The following is a 14,343-nucleotide window of genomic DNA, read 5'->3' on the forward strand; positions in this document are numbered from 1 at the left end:
AGGCCCTAATGGCAATACCACCGTTCATAATTTTCCACAGAGACAGAGTTTCATTAAGGACCAACCCTACTTTTATGCCAAAGGCGGTATCTAGGGTTTCTTTAAATCAAGCTATTCATCTGCCTGCTTTCTTCCCCAATCCTGAGAATAAGGGGGAAAGACTGTTACATACCTTGGACATTCACAGACAACTTCGATACTACCTGGACAGAACCAAGACCAGTAGGAAGTCTGAACAACTTTTTGTAGCTTACGCCCCTGCAGTCCAAGGAAAAGCAATTTCAAAACAGACTATTTCAAAATGGATTGGACATTGCATCAGATTCTGTTATTCCTTTCATGGAAAGACTGTTCCAGCCAATGTCAGACCTCATTCCACCAGAGCTACAGCCACCTCTACAGCATTCTTAAGAGGGGTACCTACTAAGGACATTCTAGAAGCTGCTACATGGAGCTCCGTGCATACATTCTCCAAACACTACAATCTCCCTCTATACTCCAGATCTAGAGCAGGCTTTGCTTGGCAGTCCTGCAGGGTTTGATTGCCACACCATCTTTTCCTAGAGCATTCCTCCTCCCCCAGCTAAGCTATGGTATTCTACCCATATGTTATGACTGCAGTTGCATTCTTGAAGGACATAGTACAGTTTTGTACCTACCATAAATGTAGATGTCCGATAGATATGCAACTGCAGTCGGATTTTCCCTCCCTCCATACCCCTCTATGCCTAGGGTCCACTCCTATCCCTGTTTCTCTTAGCTGGGGATATCTGTTATGGTGTATCTGTTTATTGCTCATTTATTTGTCTGGAATCCTGTTTTTGTCTTCCAATTTGATTACAGCCTTCCTTGGAGGGCACCTGGCATCTGGGGCAAGAAACACTGAAGAAAATGGCGTCGGCTGATGCTTATGTACTCCAGCCGCCCTGACATCGGAGAGAAATGCGACATCAGCCGACATCGGACCCAGACTTTGGAATCCGGCCGACCGAGGGCTGCCTGAGGCAGGACGACCCATATGTTATGACTGCGGTTGCATATCTATCTGACATCTACATTTATGGTAGGTACAAAACTGTACTTCGTGTTTCACTGTTGTAGTCGTCACATTTGGGTTATAACTGCCAGGGTAGCCCTCGGCCGGCCCGAATACCAGACACTTAGTATTTCTGTGTCTGTTGCTGTAGCTTGAGTACTGATGTCAGGTCATCAGTGGTATAAAGTAAGGCAGCCAACGCCATTGCATCAGTCTTTCTTGCCATGGAGCCCAAAACAGAAGCAGTTTGCACAAGTGCCAGTCTGCCACTACATGAGTTTTCTTTTCTGAATTGAAGTTGAAGTCTTCTAAAGCTACGTACCCCATTAGGGATCCTTTTTTCTTGCACTAACCGATGTCAGAAAAAGTTAATTGTCTCGCTTGTGGAAAGCAAATACCACACAGAGACTTCCACTCTTACTGTGTCACTTGTCTAGGCCCAGAGCACGACTTCCCCTGTTGTCGCTTCTGTGCTTTAACGGCAGAACTGTCTGTCTTCGGGCCCTTATTGTAGCCAGATATTTTCGTTTACAGTCTAATTCCGATATGGCTTCAGTAAGCCATCAGACAGTAGATCTTCCAAAAAAAAAGTAAAGATAAAGACTAAAGCACAAGTCCAAACCTACCAACGATGCTTCCTTTAAGCTAGTCTTCAGTCCTCCGATAATCAGTGAGGCGCTTTCGCAACCCCTGATGCCTCCTTCAGTTGATTCGCAGGCCGCTACCGAGACCCTTTTGAGTCTGGTATGCCCCAAAACACCTCTTTGTCTAAGGATCCTGTGGCCATCTCTACCTTGGATGGGTCCGGAGCCACTCAGCAGGCACCGGCTACCGAGGAAGTCCTTCACAGTACCAAATCTCTACACAGTCTTCTTTCGTGACTACTGTTCTTTCGAAAACTGAGTTCCTTAGGCCCATGGTTCGAACCACACCCAAGAAACCGACTACCCTACTCAGGTGCCTGCTGCCTTGCTTCTGTCTCAAATGTTTTAAAATGGTGGAAGACCTTATCATGCTTATCAGGAGAAGCCAAGCTACCCCCTCAAAAAAGAAGAGATCTATCTCCAATAGTTTTGTCTGAACCAAGAGTCAGATGTAGCAGATGCATCTGACTATGAAGACATGCAATCTCCACTTATGAGGATTCTGATGCAGAGGAATCAGTTCCTTCAGCCTCTCCCCTAGAGGATTTTTTCTTTGGGGAAACCCTGCATACTTTAAGATTGCATTTCCAATGGGAGAGTCAGGACTACCCTCATTCTAAAAAGTGACTCAGGGAATTCCTAGATTTTCGCAACACAGACCCTTGGCCTTACCCTCAGTCCTGGATGTGGTGGATGATTTCCTTGAATCCAGCTCGACTCCTGACTCCCTACCTCCTGCTCCCAGAAAACCAGACGGGTACTACAGAGTCCCTGACTCACAGAAATATCTTTTTAAAAATCCAACAGCTGACCCTGAGGTCATTTCTCAAGGGCCAAAAGAAATTAAAGCGACCTCTGCTTAGAATCCCACCCCCTCAGACAGAGAGTCCCGAGCATTGGACAAATGGGGTAAGAAAGTATACACCTCCTCTACTCTTGCTATCAGGGCACTAAATTGTCAGTTCCATATGCTTAAATATCAGCAACATACCTTGGAACTCCTTAAACAAAAAATGTCTTCCTTTCCTGCTTGGGCAGAATCTAAAGATTTACAAGACTTAATTCATTCTTCAAGTCAAGTAACTAAACACACTTTGCCCTGTGGTTTTGACGCCCTAGAAGCTTCTTGCAGGGCAACAGTCACTGGATCTGTCATTAGAAGACATGCAGGGCTTAAGGAACAACCCCTGCCAGACCACGCCAAATCTAAATTGTTGGATGCTCCTTGCACAAAGATAATGTATTTGACACTAAGACAGAAGAGGTCTTAAAGATGGAAGAAAAAGCGAAATCTATGCAAACAGATTTCTTACAGGTCTAGCCCCCTAGGTTCAGCAGGCATTTTCCCTCCAAGCACTGGTCCTTTCCTGCTCCGAATAAACAGACCCAGTCTAGGACCCATGAAAACAGCACCCCTAGACAGCAGCCCCAGGGAATGCAGAGATCTAAGCAGTGGACTACCTCCACTTCAAAACCAGGGAGTTATAAGCCACCCCCTTATGGTAAAACTCGCAATGACTCACCTCCTCCCCACCTTCACTTGCCCCAAGGAGGAAAACTCTCCTTACACTCAAGAACCTGGGTGACCATTACCAAGGACCAATGGGTTCTGAACATTGCGTCTCAGGGATACAGATTCTCCTTCTATACCCTTCCAACCCCAAAAGGGTTCCCAGATCTACCACCAAATCAGTGGGCAGAGGCTCAAAAGCAAATCTATTCCCTGCTCTCCTTGAGGGCAGTAGAGCATGTTCCTGCAGAACAGATGGGCCAAGGATTCTACTCCAGACTTTTTGGTGCCCAGAAAAGAGGGCACCTGACACTCTATCCTCTATTTATCCATTCTAAACACCTTCCTGGTGATTCCAAAATTCAGAATGCTCACCCTCCAGCAGCTGCTACCCATGCTTTCCAAGGATGCATGGCTAGCAACCCTGGATCTAAAAGAGGCCTACCTCTACATTCCTGTCAGGGAATCATGCAGAAAATATCTCCTCTTCAGGTCAGGATCTCAACACTTTCAGTTCTCTGTGCTTCCCTTTGGCTTGTATACTGCTCCGAGTTTTTGCAAAATGCCTGGCTCTGGCCATTGTCTTTTGCAGACAAAGAAATATTCAAATTTACCCCTACCTAGACGACTGCCTTATTCAGGCAGTCAGCCAGGAAAAGCTTCTCAAGCACCTGGCCTTTGTGAAGAGCCTACTAACCTCCCTAGCATACACAATCAACAAAAAGAAATCAAAATAGGTGCCCACCCAAAGGATAATCTTCCTGGGAGCAAGTCTGGACACAGCATCCCTAATGGCATATATTACACCAGAGAAACAAATTTTCTTGTCAACCTACTTTTCTCAACTGGCCACCAGGCCCCAGCTTTTTGCAAGGAAAATCCTGCAAGCACTGGGGTCATGACATCTTGCATACTCCTCATTCCATATGCCAGACTGCATATGAGGAAACCTCAGTGGTACCTAAGAGCCTTTGGTGTCAACACTCTCAAGACCTGGAAACTCTTCTTTCTGAGGCAAGAAATTATAGGTAGTAATTTTTTTCGTGGGCAACAGCGTGCTCCCACATCAAGGGACTGCCCTTCTTCCCACACCCCGCCGCCCAGACCCTCACCACAGATGCATCAGACTATGCTTGGGGTGTACACCTGGACGGCAGCTGCATACAGGGCTAATGGAGCCCACAGCTAATCCCCCTGCACATCAGTCAAAAAGAGATGTTGGCTGTGCAGCACGCCTTGATAGCTTTCAAACCCCTTCTCTCTCCAGGGGTTTTCCTTATCAAAACAGACCAACAAGCAGGGAGGGACTCACTCCTACCCTCTGTGCAGGCTGGCCATGACCCTTTGGCTCACAGCCTCTTCATGCAACTAAACCTGTTAGCACAATACCTACCAGGCTCTCTCAACTTCCTGGCAGACCAATTAAGCAGAAACATTCTGGATCCACACAAGTGGCAGCTCAACAGAAGTATTTTCATAGGTTCATATGTTGGTACTAGGCTGTCAGCTCTAGGGCCTGTACAAGCCTAGCCATAACAATTCCCTGGCTATTTCTCAAACCCACAATATTTACTTCCCTGGACCTCTGTCTAGCAGGGCGACTGACGTGATCCCTGGGGTAAATTTCTTATCTCCCATCCAGTCGTCAAGGTTCCTTTTGAAGAGGGCCAAGGAGGCGCTCTGCTGGACATGTATGGGCAGTCTATTCCAGAGTATGGAGAGTCTCTGTGTCAGGAACCTATCCCTCCAGCATGTTTTGTTCATTTTGATGACTAAGTTTAGGTCCCTGTAGCGTGTGGCTCTGATGGATTGGGATTTCTTTAAGTGTGTAGCATGTCCAACAACTCTGGGTTTGACATGGCCTTGTATGTTAAGCAGACATCGCCTCTTGAGTAGACTATATGCAACAGAGTATAGCTGGAGTTTTCTTTAGTTGGTCAGCATAAGGCATCTGCTTTAGGCCTGTGATTCTTTTAGTGAGGTGTTTCTGCGGCCTTTCCAGTGTTGCAGATGTCTTTTAAGGTGCATACTAAATGGGGCATTGTACTTTGATGGGCCTAATGAGGGATGAGTACAGTGGGACAATTACCTTTTTTTATGGATGAAAAGCCCTTAGTGATAAGGTGTGCCACATAGAAGGATTTCCTGAGTGTTGTGGCAAAGTGAATGTTCTTTGTGTTTCCCTGTTGCAGTCATCACATTTGGGTTATGTGCTTGCAGTAGCCTTCAGTCAGCCTGATTATCAAAGTCTTAAGTCCTGCATCGGTTGCTGTCTCATCTTCTGTGACGTCAGGTAGTCAGGAGTATAAAGCATGCAGCCGACGCCATTAAATCAGTCTTTCTTGCCATGCGATGCCAGAAGCAGAAGCAGTTGGCTAGTGCCGGTCGGCCGACTCCTGAAATTTTCGTTTTCCAGTTTCAGAACTGAAGTCTTCAAGTAAAGCTAAGTACGCCGTTGGGGAAACTTTTTCTTGCTCAAATCCGATGTCAGTAAAAATCAATAATTGTATTTCTTGTGGAAAGCAAATACCTCATAAAGATTTTCATTTGTACTATATCCCTTGCCTAGGCCCTGACCACAACGTACCTCGCTGTCGATTTTGTGCCTTATTTAAACCACGAAATATTAGTCGTTGGTACATTTTCGCTTCTAAATATTTTGGTACTCTGTTCAATTATCCAGATGTGTCTTTGGTAAGCCACCCGACTGCCGACATTCCGAAACAACGCAAAGATAAAGACAGAGACAGGCCGCCTAGGTCCAAAGCTGCCGACGACGCTTCTCCTAAGCTAGTCGCCAATTCGCCGGTACTCAGTGAGGTGCTTTTGCAGGCCTCTACTGAGACCCATTTAGAGTCCAGTATGCCGTGAGATGCTACAACTGTGGAACCTGCGGATGTCTCTACCTTGGATGGGTCCGGAGCCGCTGTGCAGGCACCGGCTTCTGAGGGTGTATTCAGGCCTACTGACTTGCGTATTAAACTGGCGCCATCTTCTTCTTCAAGGCCTGAAACTTGAACCATGCCTAGAAAACTCATGCCCAGACCGTATGGTCAGGCCTCTATGCTTAAACAAATAAGAATGGCTGAAGACCTTATTACTTTAATCAGGGGAAGCCAGCCTTCCTCCTCTAAGAGACCCAGGAATGCGTTTGCTTTTGATACTTCTGACCAGGATTCTGAATTTTCTGTTTCCTCTGATGACCAGGATTTACCCTTATCTAACTATAAGGATTCTGATGCTGAGGACTGTATTCCCTCTACCCCCCCTCCCCCCCCAAGGATTTTTCTTTTAGTGAAACCTGGCATACTCTCAGGGAGCATTTTTGTTGGGAAAGTCAGGATTTCTCGGATTCTAAAAAGAGGCTTGGGGATTTCTTACTCCTGCCCCAGCCCAGCCCAGGCCTTTAGCCATACCTCCTGTACTAGACATTGTTTATGATGCCTTTTCAGACTCTAGCTTGACCCCTGACTCTACCTCCAGCTCCCAGAAAACCTGACATATTACAGGGTCCCTGACTCTCACAAGTTCCTTTTTAAAAATCCTACTGTGGATCCTGAGACCATTTCACATGGACCCAAGGGCATTAAAGCTACTACTGCCAAAATTCCTACCTCCTCTGATAGAGACTCCAGGGCGCTGGATAGATGGGGTAAGAAGGTATACACTTCTGCAACTTTGGCCATGAGGGCCTTAAACTATGTTAAAGTATCAGCAGCATATTATTGGATTGCTTAAACAGAAAATGATGCTGATTCCTGATTGTGCTGAAAATAAGGATTTATAGGATTTACTGCATTCAGCTGACGTTGGAAAACATAGTTTGCAATGTGGTTTTGATTCACTAGAGGCATCTTGCAGGGCTGCTGTAACTGGGTTTGTACTTGGAAGGCATGCTTGGCTTATGGAGCAGTCCTTGCCAGATCATGTTAAAGTGAAATTACTGGATGCTCCCTTAAACCAGGACCACCTGTTTGGTAGCAAGGCAGAAGAAGTTCTTAAAAAGATGGAGGAAAAAGCGAAATATATGCAAACTGTGATTCTTTACAAGTACAACCTCCAAGATTCAGTAGGCATTGGACTTCCAAGAATTGGTCCTTTCCTGCCTCTTCCAGACCTTCTCAGTCCAAACCCAGATCCAGCAGAGCTCCCAGGCTTCAGTCTCAAGGTACACACAGGACTAAGCAGTGGGGGGCCTCCACTTCCAAATCTGGGAGTAATAAAAACTCCCCCCTATGGTAAACTGTCTCAATGACTTCTTTTTAAAACTTCCAAGCACTTCTCAACGGACTGCCCCTTTGGGGGGGAAAGATTGCTCTTCATGCAAAAAAACTGGGAACTCATTACCCAGGACAAATTGGTTTTAAATAGTGTCCCAGGGATACAGATTTCACTTCCACTCATTGCCAACACCAAGCGGGTGGCCAGATCTACCCCCAAATCAGTGGGCAGAGGCCGAAAAGCAAGTACCTTCTCTTTTTAGCATGGGGGCTATTCGGTTGGTACCAGAAGAGGAAAAGGGACAAGGTTTCTACTCATGACTTTTCCTGGTACCCAGAAAAGACAATTCATAGCGTCCTGTCCTGGACCTGTCTACTCTAAACACCTTTTTGGTGATTCCAAAATTCAAGATGCTGACTCTTCACCTGTTGCTCCCTATGCTAGGCAAAGATGCCTGGTTGGCAGCACCAGATTTAAAAGAAGCATACCTGCACATCCCAATCTGGGAATCTTGCAGAAGATACCTACGCTTCAAAGCAGGCTACATGCACTGTCAGTTCTCTGCACTGCCTTTTGGCTTATCTACTGCACCCAGAGTATTCACAAAGTGCCTAGCTGTAGTCATTGCATTTTGCAGGCAAAGAAATATTCAAATATACCCATACCTGGACGATTGTCTAATTCAGACAGAAAGCCAGGACATAGTTTTGAATCATCTGGTTTTTGTACAAAGGGTGCTAACGTGTCTGGGGTACACCGTAAACGAAAATAAATCACACCTGGTACCCTGTCAACAAGTTGTATTCATGGGAGCAAGCTTGAATACAACTTCCCAGATGGCTTTCCTCATGCCAGAGGAACAAATTAATTTGACAACCTACTTCAAACAAGTGGCCACAAAAACCCTGCTATCTGCAAGGCAAATACTGCAAGCCTTGGGATTCATGGCCTCGTGCATTCTACTAATTCCATATGCAAGACTGCATATGAGGAAAGTACAATGGTATCTAAAACGCCTATGGTGTCTACATTCACAGGATCTGGAAGCACTGATTCCCATCATAGCTTGCCTACACTTAGAGTTCCTTTGGTGGGCTGAGGCCTGTCACCAAAACAAGGGACTAACATTCACACTACCGCCTGCCACCCTAACCCTAACAGATGCATCAGGCTATGCATGGGGGGCTCACCTGGCAGAGTGCATTCAGGGCAAATGGAACCCAAGTCAAATTCACCTGCATATTAGTCAAAAAGAAATGTTTGCTGTACAGAATGCTCGGACAGCCTTCAAGGACCACATTTTTCCAGGGCAATTAATGGTAAAAATGGACAATGGCACTGGTATGTGGTACATAAACAAGCAGGGGGGTACACATTCTTACCCCCTCTGCAGACTAGCCATGGCATTCTGGAACACAGCCCTGAGCTACCAAGTGCATGTACAAGCTCAATTCCTGCCAGAAAAACTAAATATACTGGCAGACAAACTAAGCAGAAACCTCATGGACCCACACGAATGGAAACTGGAACCAAGGATTTTCAACATGTTGACAAACAAATGGGGGAGCCGAGATACAGACCTGTTTTTCTCCCCCCAGAACTATCAGTTGGACAAATTTTACACAAGGACACCCCACAAGCTTGGAAAGTGGGTGCTCGGTCCTTCAGCTGGAAAAATCTGTCAGTTTATGCCTTTCCTCCTCTGCCTCTCCTCTCCAAAGTACTACTAAAGATCAAACAGGACAAACCAAGGATGATACTGATTGCACCAGACTGGCCACGCCAACACTGGTGTACCCCCTCTTGCGCAGTGTCACACAGCTGGCCCCATGGCACCTAACTCAGACCCCTACCCTGCTGTCTCAGCAAGAGAGCCAGATTCTGCACCCCCAACTTCAAACCCTGAACCTGGCAGCTTGGCTAATTACCTAATCTCTCCATTACCATCCCTCAGTAAACAAGTGTTGGATGTCATTTTGGAGGCAAGGAGGCCTAGTATTAGAAAATTGTATGCTGAAAAATGTGTGCCTGGAACCAAATCCAAGGGATGGCCACAGCAGCGCCCAATTTACCTCAGATTCTTCAATACTTAACTGAGATGCTTCACAAGGTCCTTTCCTTTTCTTCCATCAAAATTCACGCCTCAGCCATTTCATCTCATTACAACACAGAACCACCCCTCTTTTCCCACGCACTGCTCAAGCAGTTCCTCAGAGGGGCCAAAAACTTAATACCACCAAGGAGAGCCCCAGCTCCAGCCTGGGATCTTAATTTTGTATTGGGCAGACTCACTCCTCCTACTTTTGAGCCAGCTGCAACTGCAGAGTTGAAATTCCTTTCTTGGAAAACTGCTTTCCTTTTAGCAATCACTTCAGCAAGAAGGGTATCTGCATTACAGGCCATTATGGAAGTGGAGCCTTTCATCATCTTTCATGTGGACAGGGTGTCCCTCAGGACCAGTCCCTCTTTCATGCCCAAGGTGGTATCCAGTGTGGCTCTTAATCAGTCCATTCATTTGCCAACCTTCTTTTCTAATCCACAGAACAAAGGGGAATGGATACTGCACTTCTTAGATGTGCACAGACAGCTTAGATTTTACTTGGACAGGACTAAACCTCTAAGGAAATCTGAACAATCTGTGCTGGTGACATTTGCTGCAGGGGCAGAGGGGAAGGCTATTTCAAATTAAACCATTTCTAAATGGATAGGCCATTGCATTCATTTCTGCTATAAGTACCATGGAAAACCTATCCCACAGGGGATGAGACCCCATTCAACCGGGGCTGCATCTACCTCTACAGCCTTTCTCAGAGGTGTTTCTACCAGCGACATCCTAGAAGCTGCTACCTGGAGTTCTGTACATACTTTCACTAAGCATTACCATTTGCCAATTTTCTCTAAAGCCAGAGCTGGCTTTGCCACTGCAGTCTTGCAGTTTCTTATAGCTGGTCCTAATGCTATCTAAATTCCTCCTCCCATCCTTAGCTTTGGGAATCTACCCAAATGTGATGACTGCAACAGTGAAACACGAAGAACATAGTACAGTTGTGTACACTTACCATAAATGTAGATGTTGGAATGTATTCACTGTTGCAATCCTGGTTACCCTCCCTCCAGCCCCATGACTTCTTTTGGCTGTACCTGTATTCTCCTTTACTATACTTAAAAGCTTTTTGGTGTATTTGCTTTTTTGTTGGAGGTATAACCTTGTGTGTGTGTGTGTGTGTGTGTGTGTATATATATATATATATATATATATATAATTGCATCCCATTAAAGAGGGGACCTGACATCTGGGGCAAGAAAAACTGATGTGGCGTCGGCTGCATGCTTTATACCCCTGACTACCTGACGTCAAGGTGGATGAGACAGCAACTGACGCAGGACCCAAGACTTTGATAATCAGGCCGACTGAGGGCTACTGCAAGCAGATAACCCAAATGTGATGACTGCAACAGTGAATACACTCAAACATCTACATTTATGTTAAGTGTACACAACTGTACTTTATCGAAGGTGAGACCACTGTCCACCTGTGTTCCTAAGTCTTTTATCTCACTTTCGGTGTTTAGTGTACTGCCACCTATGTGGTAATTCGTGGGTACATGTTTTTTTGCCAAAGGGGATAACTGTACACTTCTTGGCATTGAGCTTGAGCCCATGGCTCTGGCACCAAGAATCTGTTTCTGTATGGTCCTTTTGTAGAATATCCACATCATTTGGGGATTCAGTAATGGCTCCCACTTTGCAGTCATCTGTGAACTTTGCTAGCCAGAGTCCCTTAGTGTTGGTATGTACGTCAGAGAAGTAGATGCCAAAGGTCCCAGGACTGAACCCTGAGGTACTCCACTTGTCTGGAGGTAGATTTGGAGTCGGCTACTTTTACAGTGTGGGTTCTGTCAGTAAGCCATTTGGCAACCCATTGAGTGATGTAGGGATTTATGCCCAGCTTAGTAAGTTTATCTAGGATTCCAGAGTGGGGGATGGTGTCGAACGCCTTGGCAAGGTCCAGATAGGCTGTGTGGACCACCTTACCCTCGTCCACGGCTCTGGAGACTAATTTAAAGAAGTCAGTCAGGTTCAGGAGACACTATCGGCCCTTCAAGAACTCAAACTGGGTGGGATCCAGTGTTTGAAGGTTGCCAATGTCTTTGTTTACAAGTTCCATGATAACGCGTTCCATGGCTTTGCAGATCAGGCTAATCAGACTGGGACAGTAGTTCCTGGGATACGAGGTGGATCCTCCCTTGTGGAATGAGGGAACTGTAGCTGTGCGCCACTCAGTGGGCACAAAGCCCGGGATGTCATCTGGTCCCATGGATGCTGTATTCTTAGCTTTGGAGAGTGCGATTTTTACGTGTGTGGCCGTGATTACTGGAATTTGGCAATCTTTCCTTATTGAAATGGCCCCTTTAGTGGGTGAGAGGGGGGTGAAGTTGGCACTGAATCGATCTGCCAGGATATTGGCAATGTCCTTGGGATCAGTATATTTAATGCCATTCTGTTGTAGCTCAGAGCAGATCTGAGCATTGCTATTTAGATTGTTGACATCGCTGTAGAGTGCCTTGTGGCTGTCTTTGGAGTCTTTGGCAATTTTATTTTCTTAACTAGCTTTGGAGGATTTTATGAGGGATCTCTGCTTCTTAGTGAGGCTGTTGAGTGAGTTTTTGCATCCTGGGATTTTCCTCTTTTCTGCAACAGTTTCTTGTTTATGACAGGGGACTATCAGATTGGCTTCCTTTTTTTGGAGGAGAGCATCTTGGTTCTATTTGGGATGACACGATTCATGCACGAGTGGATGCGCTTGTACAATGCTTTAGTGTAGGATTCGGCAGTCAAATGTTCAGTTCCTGTCTGCATGGGTGTCATGAAGTTTGTCACTTCTGACTTGAGTAGCATGAAGTTGACCTTGGAGAAGTTTTTTATGGATGTTTCCTTACTGGGGGGTGGGGGTGGAATGTGGATGTCAAAGATGATTAGCTTATGGTTAGACCTAACCAACGAGGGAGTGACCACTGGTGTGGAGTACCGATTTCCTATGTTGATAATAACCAGGTCCAGGATATTGGAGCCCCTGTTGGGACTATGGATTAGTTGATCCAGGGCGTTGGAATTTATGAATTCCAAGAACCGTTGGGCAAAGGTGTTGGTACACGTGTAGTTTTCCCAGTTAATGGCAGGGTAGTTGAAATCACCCAGTATTTGGTTGTATCTTAATATTTTCCAGTATGTTTAGAAAGGTGTAGTGAGAATCTTGGGGCATGGTGGGAGATCTGTAGCAAGCTACAGTTTGGATTGCAATCTTACCTAGAGAATTTTAGATGCATTGTATTGGGCAACTAGCCTCGAGGTGTGAATATCCTTGGTGAATTTGGACACTCCTCCACCTTTAGTATTTCGGTCCTGGTTTGGTGGCAGAAAAGTGTGGCAAAAGTTGTAGCCTGGTATTGCAGGGGTGTTCTCCGGAGCCTTGAACCAGGTCTCAGTTACTGCACAGATATCTATGATGTTCATCGTGTTTCACTGTTGCAGTCATGACTGTAGGGTTCTCCCCTGCTGGCAGGCAGTCCTCAGTCGCCAGAATCCCATAGTCTGGGTCCGGCGTCGGCTGCTCAGCCATGCTCCCTGACATCAGAGCACCTGGAGTACAAAGCTGGCAGCTGACGCCATGTTCTCCAGTCTTTCTTGCCGTGCGGTGATAGCAGTTCGCAAGTGCCGGTCGGCTGACTCCTGGCAATTTTTTCTAAACGTACTTCAGTCCGAAGACTTTCTTCTCCTACTCAAAGCCAAGTACCCCGTTGGGGAAACTTTTTTCTTGCTCCAGTCCGATGTCAGAAAAAGTTAATAATTGTATTTCATGTGGGAAGCTAATACCTCATAAGGATTTTCATTCTTACTGTATTCCTTGCTTAGGCCCTGACCACGACGTAGCTAGTTGTCGGTTTTGTGCTAGATTTAATCAACGTACTATTAAACGAAGGTACGATTTTGCATTTCATTACTTCGATAGGCGTTTTAATTACAAAATGTCATCGGACACGCTTCCGGCTACTGGAGTTCACAAACGACGCAAGGATAAAGACAGGCCTCCGAGGTCCAAATCAGACGATATTGTACAAGCAGAGCCATCTTCAGGTTCGGCCGTTGTCAGTGAGGTGCTTTTGCAGCCACTGTCGTCGGCCATTTCGGAACCGATGGCCGAAACGGACTCCCACGAGGAGCCAACTAAACCTTTGAATATTTCAGTTGCAGGACCTTCGGACAATGCTCCTTCAGATGGGTCCGGAGCCGCTGTGCAGGTACCGGCTTCCGAAGGGGTTTTCAGGCCTACTCAGCTTCTGATAAAGGCAAAGACAAAGACGAAGGCAAAGACTCCTTCCAAATCAAAGACTAGAACCCAGGCCTCTTCTGATCCGGGACCCAAGTCTCAGAAACAGTTACTTAAGATGGCGGAGGACTTACTATGATTAGGGGTTCACATCCCCCTCCAGATAAAAGGCCAAGGCAGGAATTGTATTATGACTCCTCTGATCAGGCTTCTGTTTCTTCAGTTTCTTCTTCTGACCAGGATTATTCTTTCCCTCCTTATGAGGATTCTGATGCTGAGGAATCCATTCCTTCAGCTTCTCCCCCTGAGGATTTTTCTTTTGGGGAAACTTTACATGAAATGAGGGAACATTTTCACTGGGAAGAACAGGAGTACTCTGAATCTAAGAGGAGACTTGGGGATTTTCTTCTTCTTCCCCAACATAGACCCTTGGATATTGTGGATGATGCTTTTTCGGAGGCTAAGTTAACTCCTGACTCTTCCTCCAGCTCCTGTTAAGCCAGACAGATATTATAGGGTTCCAGATTCCCACCAGTTTTTATTCAAGAATCCTACTGCTGATCCTGAAACCATTTCTCAGGGCCCTAAGGGGATTAAGGCCGCT

The 14,343-nt window shown here is 46.0% G+C and overlaps 1 protein-coding gene across 1 annotated transcript in view; it reads left to right on the forward strand.

Annotated features, from left to right (window-relative positions):
• Positions 1 to 14,343, forward strand: part of LOC122796711 (protein LSM12 homolog A-like) — a gene marked incomplete at its 5' end in the record, with an annotated part of 487,147 nt that overhangs the window by 212,792 nt on the left and 260,012 nt on the right.

This window comes from Protopterus annectens, chromosome 3.part0 (assembly GCF_019279795.1).
Source record: "Protopterus annectens isolate FY-2018-M chromosome 3.part0, PAN1.0, whole genome shotgun sequence".
In the NCBI taxonomy this organism is placed as follows: Eukaryota; Metazoa; Chordata; order Ceratodontiformes; family Protopteridae; genus Protopterus; species Protopterus annectens.